The following is a 7,953-nucleotide window of genomic DNA, read 5'->3' as shown; positions in this document are numbered from 1 at the left end:
TGGCGCAAACGTTGGCCCTTCCCCCTTTGTGATTCATGTGCCAACGTTAGTGCCCAGGGGAGAACTTCTCTTGCCAACGTTAGCCTCCAAGTTAGGGGGCTAACGTTGGGGCTAACTTCATGCCTCCCGGTTCAATTTCACTTATTCCATTGTCCTCTCTTCACTTCTAGCCATTCCTCTTTGCTTCAACCTTTCTCCAAGCTTTCTTCACCTATCATTAATCAACCAAACTTATCAAAGCTATGCTTAAAGTCATGAGGTATTCAATCTTTCATAATATGCAATCAAATATAGCATAAAACCTCATGAAATGGCATGAATTCATATATGGTTGGTTAAATCAAGGGAAACATGAAAATCTACTCAATTGGCTTGCTTGTAGCTCAAGAAAGTGCATAATTCTAATGAAAACAAAAGAAAAAGACCAGCTAAAATAGGCTAGGATGACAATACAACCTGTTGGAGTTCACTTGCTTTCCTCCTTCTCATCATCATCATTGCTACCCTTTATGTTCATCTTTTGCTTCTTTGGTTGATGATGCTCAATCTCTCCAAAGGCTTGTATGATATTCTGCAATGATATTGAAAGTTGCTTGTTCCCCAAGCACTTAGAAACAATGGTTAGTTAGTCAAAATTAAAGAAAAATAAAGAAAAAATGCTTGATCTAGATCACCTCCTCGCTTAATCATTGTCAATCTAATCAATCCCCGGCAACGGCGCCAAAAACTTGATGAGATATTTTGGAGGAAAAATAAATCTCTCCCAAAATACATAAATCTAACCGGCAAGTGTACCGGGTCGTATCAAGTAATAAAAACTCACGGGAGTGAGGTCGATCCCACAAGGATTGAAGGATTGAGCAATTTTAGCTTAGTGGTTAATTTAGTCAAGCGAATCAAGATTTGGTTGATGGTTTTGTGGCTGACAGAATTAAATTGCATTGAAGTAAAGAGAACAAGAAATAAATTGCTGAAACGTAAAGGACAAGAAATTAAATAGCAGAAACTTAAAGTGCAAGAAATGTAACATAATTCTAATGAAAACAAAAGAAAAAGACTAGCTAAAATAGGCTAGGATGACTTGTCATCATAAAGACAAAAGAAACATTAGAACCATTAGTCAACAGCCTATGATATTACACTCTGGTCATATTTGTCATACATGTATTATGTCCTATACATGTTTGTGCATATTTATCAGATCAGCTTCTGCAATTGAAGGTTAGTATATATTACACTCTGGTCATTATTACTAATGTGGTAAATAAAATCTTCTTTAATAGTTGCATATTTTACATCCTTAAAATTTTAACAATATCACTTGATAGTTTTAGTCTGATTTTGCTTAAATAATTAGTCTTAAGGGGAAGGGTCAGGTTTGGATAAGATTGTATGATATGCTATTTTTTTTCCAGCAAGATTTGAGAACATAGCATGCTGTGTTGATTCAAACTGTAAAGTCCATGGACTAACTTAGATTACAAAACAGATTATACTTTGTTACATTATCCAAATTCACAGCTATTTTGAAACCAAAGGAGTAACATTTACCAGATCCAACAATCAAAGATTCATTTATAAGAGAAGGGGAGTATATGCAAATACAGAACTTTATGAGAGATCATCAATAGTAGATTACCAATTCATTGACATAACATGATCCAAAGCAACAAAAATAATAAAAAATAATCAGAATAATAGAATGCCATGTGAGGGATGACCTGAAAGAACTTGGAGAAGCACAAGGAAGATGGCTGAGGAGGTTGCTTTGCTGCTCCATTAGAAGCATTGGCTGCCATTATCAAAATCTCTCAAGTTCTAATCCTGAACCAATTTCCAAATGATCAACACTTATTATGAGCCTTTACACACATTAATTAGTTGAAAACATCAAAAATTCATGAACCAAATCAAATTGAAACCAAGTAAATGGACTAGGAGATAGTGACAGACACTTAAGTAACAATCACTAGAAGAGAGAAAGAGAGAGGAAAAGAGAGAGGTAAAGATAGAATGGACTTGACTTAAGTAGAGAAAGAGAGAGATCAATCCACAACCCCAAATCACAAGTCTGGCACAAAAATCATTGATCAGAACACCGTTTTATAGTAAGAAGAGTTTATTTTTCAAGAGTTTTGACAGTTGGTTGTTATGTCTGGTCACATCTGGGATAAAGTCTCTGATATAGTTTACAATTCCTAAGAATTGTTGAACCTGTTTAACGGTCATGTTTTCATCAGAAAAATGGATCAATTCTTTAGCAATATGATTCCCTGGTTGGAAAAATCCGTCTTCGAAAACCATCCCTATGAATTCAATTTTTGTTTGGACAATAAAACTCTTTTTTTATGATAGCATGATTCTTTGATCTTATATGATTTGAGTGAATTTGGTTAGGAGTGTCTTATGGGCCTCATTATTTTTTGAAAACAATAGGATATCATCAATGTAAATGAGTGTGAAATGTAAAATGGGCTCAAAGATCTTGATCATTATTTTTTGGAAAAGAGATGGGACCACTTTGAGTCTAAATAGCATTACTGTCCACTGATATTGGACTTCAGGAATACAAAAGGCTGTCTTGTATCTATTTTCAGGATGGAGTCCAATTTGCCGAAATCCATCTTTTAGATCAAACTTGCTGAATATTTTTGCCTCACTTAGCCTTTGTGTGATAACTGGAATTCTCGGTCAAAGGAATTTATCGTCTTGCAAAAAGAGATTAAGCGGCTTGTAATCAATTACAAGCCTCTTTTTTCCTTTGTTTTGCTCAGCTCTTTTCTCAACATAAAAAGCTTGACATGCCCAATTATAATTGGTTGGCTCAATGAGTCCTTGGACTAGAAGAGCTGCACATTCAGCTCTTGCTAATTTGAGATCTTCAGGATTCATCTCGGAGTGGGTAGCCTTAGTTGGGTTAATGCCCTCATTCCTTTTGAAAGGAAGATAAACGTAAAAATCTAGATTCTTCCACAAAGGTGCAGGGTGGTTGAATAATTGATCATGACTGTCGCAACAAGCATTGAGGAGTTGTTGCTGGATCTCCTTATATTCTTCTGGTGCTTCATGGATCTCAAGGATGCTTTGTATCCTTGTCTAGAGTAAGAACTGTCTTTTGTAACTTAACCTAGTGGGCTTGATTTGTAGTCTATGGGTTCGATAAAAAAAAACATCAAATTCAAACAGGACATCCTTTTCTGGGAGATAACTTTTCAATACCCTGAGTCAAGTAGTCTGGCCTGCAAATATTTCCAATCTAATGGGTTTTCTGGAAATTAGATCAATGGTGAAGACTTTTTTATTAGCTGCTGAAAACTTCTTATGGAAAGGTGCCCACATTTCTGCGGGTAAGACATGTGATTTTAGAATGGTGGTACATGATCCAGTATCCATCAGTGCAAAAGCTTTCAGTGGTTTGTCATATTTAGAAGTCTTGATCTTTAAATAGAAATGGAGTCGAGCAGTACCATCAATCTGCTTCATTCTCAAGGACCCAAGATATCCAAATTCTTCTTTCGGAATTTTTGGTCCTTTAGGAATCCTTGTAGTAATGGAAGATATTGTAAAGACTGATCTTTCTGGTGAAAAATCATCTTCTGAACTGCTTTCTTCCGGATCAGAGTCTTGAAAAACATATTGGGTATTACTATCTTTGTCCTCCTTCTCTTCAAGTACTGATTCAAGATCTTCTTTATCTTTTATGGAGACTGCATCCATTAAAGACTGAAGCGTCTTGATTTCCTTCTTTGTCTTGCTGGGGCATGATTTAGCAAAATGACATTGTTTTCCGCAAATGAAGCATTTGTTTGACTTCTTGCTATGAATGTTTTTTCTTTCGAAATAGCGGAATGGTCTTTGCTTTTTTCTGCCTTTTCTAAATGTCTTCTGTTGAAACGTCTTGGATTGCTGCTGCCAATGTGTTTTCTTTCTTGGCTTACACTCACAAATGTCATGTTCTTTATATTTGATCTTTAGATAGAATTTACTGCATGCTCTTTTGAGTTTGCTTGAATTTTGAGTGAGCCTTTTAAACATTTGTTGTTGTTCACATAGCTTATCCAAGGCAGCTAGAGCTAGTTGGTATATTTTTCCGATGGTGGTGGTAGCTACTTCTTTTCAAAGAGTCATCATCATCCGCTGTAGTTCTGGCTGGAGTTCATCTGGTAAGGATGTCATGAAGACTTATTTGAGGGGTGGATTACTATTTCTTCCAAGAGGATAACATTTAACAGCCATTCTCTTGTAATGCTTTTCTAAGACCTTCCTGTTGAGTGAGCAGCATTTCATTTCAAAATACTCTTGGGAGTTTCTTTTCTAGATGATTGTGATATCTCCTAGAAACTCTTGGTGTAGTACTCCTAAAAACTGAGAAAAAGTACTATTGATGAGTTGAAGTCTTTCATACTCAGAAAGGTTGCTAACCCATTTACGAAGATTGCCAGTCATTCGATTTATGAAGCCTGCAAGAACCTGTTTGCTTGAAAGATTTGGATTAGTCATGTTGGTTTCAATCCAAGCACCAAATTTATTCCGCCTTTCTCTGTATTTTGAAGGTGGAATATCATCAAAGGTGAACCATTTGTTAGAAGTTTTTACTTCAGAAAATCCTGTTTATAGAGAATTTACTGAAGTTGTTGGTTCATCTTTTTTAGAGATTATTTCTTCCTCTTCCTCTTCTTCTTTTATTGGATTGGTCATGACTATTGTTAAAATGTCTATCACATAATTTTTTTGGACCAGTTATTTAAATATTTTTTGTTTTTATCTTTTTTAAAAGTATATATTTAAATTTATTTAAAACTTAATAAAAATATTTTGTTTTTTTATAAAAAAAATACTTTTTCACTCAAATAAGTCAATTCAATTCCACACTTATATTTAATAAAAGGCCAATTATATCATATAGAGCATAGATTATCTTCTACATGTGTAAAATAGTAGAATGATGCTGACACTATTAAAAATTGATAAATGTCTCTCTCAAGATATTCATTTTGTTGAAAACAGTAGAAAGGATAGCTTGTGTTGTTCAGCTTTCATCACGTGAATGAATTAAGATTAACAACTGAATAATTAGGGCAAAAAACTAGAATAAGCCAAGAGAAGTTGTAAATTACCTAAATAAGCCAAAAGTGAAATTCGTTTCAGCAATGAGCCAAACTATATATTTATATAATTCGAACCAATGTAGTTCGAACTCGAATCATTAATAATTCGAACCAGCTTGGTTCGAATTACATACAAACACACGCACACACATAATTCGAACCAGCTTGGTTCGAATTACACACAATAATTTATGGTATAATTCGAATTATGCTGTTAAAAAATTAATAATTTATTAAAAAAATTTATAAAAAAAGTAATAATTTAAATTTTAAAAAATATATATTTTTATTTCATATGTTAAAAAAAAGTTAACAAAAAACTTAAGACATTAAAGAAATACTCCACATAGTCACTAATAATTTAGAAATTAAAGAAAAAATATTTTTATCATGTATTTACCTAAATCACTAGAATATTACAAACTTTTATAGTACTCATAACATCTTTTAAGCCATTTTTTTAAAATTGTTTTGCATAGGATAAAATATTTTTTGTAGTATAATTTAAAAAAATTTATTAAAAAAATTTATTAAAAAATATTCATGAACTATTAAAAATGGACAGAAAAGTATTGTATGGAATTCGAATTGATAGCTCATTAATATTTTAAAGAAGTATCGTAATTAAATATTGTGTTAGTTTTTTTTAACGTATGAAATAAAAATATATATTTTTTAATTTTTAAATTATTAATTTTTTTAATAATTTTTTTTAATAAATTATTAATTTTTTAACAGCATAATTCGAATTATACCATAAATTATTGTGTGTGTAATTCGCACCAAGCTGGTTCGAATTAGTGTGTGCGTGTATTTGTGTGTAATTCGAACCAAGCTGGTTCGAATTATGTGTGTGCGTGTGTTTGTGTCGAATTATGTGTGTGCGTGTGTTTGTTTGTAATTCGAACCAAGCTGGTTCGAATTATTAATGATTCGAGTTCGAACCACATTGGTTCGAATTATATAAATATATGGTTTGGCTCATTGCTGAAACGAATTTCACTTTGGCTTATTTAGATAATTTGTAACTTCTCTTGACTTATTCTAGTTTTTTGCCCGAATAATTATCATAATGACACTAAGTGAAATTAAAGCTAATGATGGATTATTATTAGATATTGGGCTTAATCATTCATGAATCTTAGATGTTTTGCAAGAAAACTTTGAAGACAATAGAATGATAATTTTTTAAAATTTTATTGTGTGGGTTTAGTAATCAATTCAAAAAATTTTGAAATGAAGTTTCAACTATGGATAAAATTTTTTTGCCAAGAGGTGCCTTGCGTAGAAGCATTTTGAGATTCAAGAAATTGACCAATAAAATAAATGTTTCCTGTTCACCAAAAAAATTGAATGTTTCCTCATTTATTATCATGAACTCTTCTGGAAAATTGGCCTACTAATAATTTTTATTATTATGAACTCTTTGTTGAAGAAATTTAAAATTAAAACCATTTTAAAAATTTCAATATGACAAGTGTAATTTTTTTCTTTTAACTAAAAAATATATAAATACACACAAAATATTTTTTATTTTAGAATAGACTAAGTGAATGAAAGGAGAAAAAACAAAAAGAAAACATGTAAATATCACCTCCCTTAATAGTTTATGATGATAATTAGTTTTTATATAAATCTCAACATCATGTATGAGTTTACGATGATAGTCAGTTTTTATATAAATTTACACATTCTATAGCGATTTATGATGATAGTCATTTTTCACATGAACATTTATATTTTATAATGATTCATGTATATATTTTAAATCTTTACACCCTATGGCGATTTATATAAAGAAAGTACATGATCAAAATATAACCATTTTGAAAAAGTTGCAATCGAATATAATTGATTTAATGTTTATTTATTTATGCAATTAGCCCTTTTAATTATTTGCATTTTATTGAACTTGTGGAATTTACATGAGTAATTTTTGTAAAAGATATTGATTTGTGTTCTTTATTATATTGAATATCATAATTTGTGAAGTCATATACAATAGTTTATAGTAGTCATAAAATGATCTAAATTATATATGGCAACTTTTTTTTTTTTTGTTGTCCACGGTATTTCCTAACTTGATAGGTCAAGGACTAATTCGTTCTGAATCTGAGTTCTACTGGCCAATGGGTTGCTGCATGCACAAGGCGGGATTCAAACTCTCGATAGTTGCTTAAGTGGACGAGTAAGCTGACCATTCGACCAACCCAAGTGGGTTATATATTGCAACTTTAATCTTTCTTTCAACCATTTTTAAATTGATTACTAAGCCCACACAATAAAGTTCCAAAAAATTCTCATTCTTTTGTCTTCAAAAGCCTTCTTGAAAAAACATTTAAAGATTCATCATGACTAAGCCAAACATCCAATAATAATTTATCATTATTTTTAATCTCACTTAGTGTCATCATGATAATTATCCATTGTTAATCTCAATTCACTTGCGTGATGAAAGCTGACCAACACAATCTGTTCTTTCTACTATTTTCAACAAAAATGGTCTCGTGAAAGAGACACTTATCAATTTTTAGTAGTGCCAGCATCATTCTATACATATAAAAGACAAATCATACTCTACATAGTAAAATTGGCCTTAATAAAAAAGATAAATATTTGTTTTGATAAACTATTATCTAATAGAAAGTACAATATTCAACAACACAATCTCTACTATTTTCAACAAAAATGGTCTCGTGAAAGAGACACTTATCAATTTTTAGTAGTGCCAGCATCATTCTATACATATAAAAGACAAATCATACTCTACATAGTAAAATTGGCCTTAATAAAAAAGATAAAAGATAAATATGATAAACTATTATCTAATAGAAAGTACAATATT

General features: G+C 31.4%; 1 long non-coding RNA gene across 1 annotated transcript in view; it reads left to right on the top strand.

Annotated features, from left to right (window-relative positions):
* LOC110265734 overlaps positions 2,021 to 7,953 on the top strand; it is a 24,957-nt gene continuing 19,024 nt past the window's right edge. Inside the window, exon 1 of the long non-coding RNA XR_002351987.1 lies at positions 2,021 to 2,069. This is a non-coding gene — a long non-coding RNA (uncharacterized LOC110265734). The remainder of the gene's footprint in view (positions 2,070 to 7,953) is intronic.

The sequence above is a fragment of the Arachis ipaensis genome, chromosome B08, assembly GCF_000816755.2.
Source record: "Arachis ipaensis cultivar K30076 chromosome B08, Araip1.1, whole genome shotgun sequence".
In the NCBI taxonomy this organism is placed as follows: domain Eukaryota; kingdom Viridiplantae; phylum Streptophyta; class Magnoliopsida; order Fabales; family Fabaceae; genus Arachis; species Arachis ipaensis.
The sequence above is the reverse complement of the archived record's forward strand: the minus strand, read 5'-3'. Positions and strand labels throughout refer to the sequence as shown.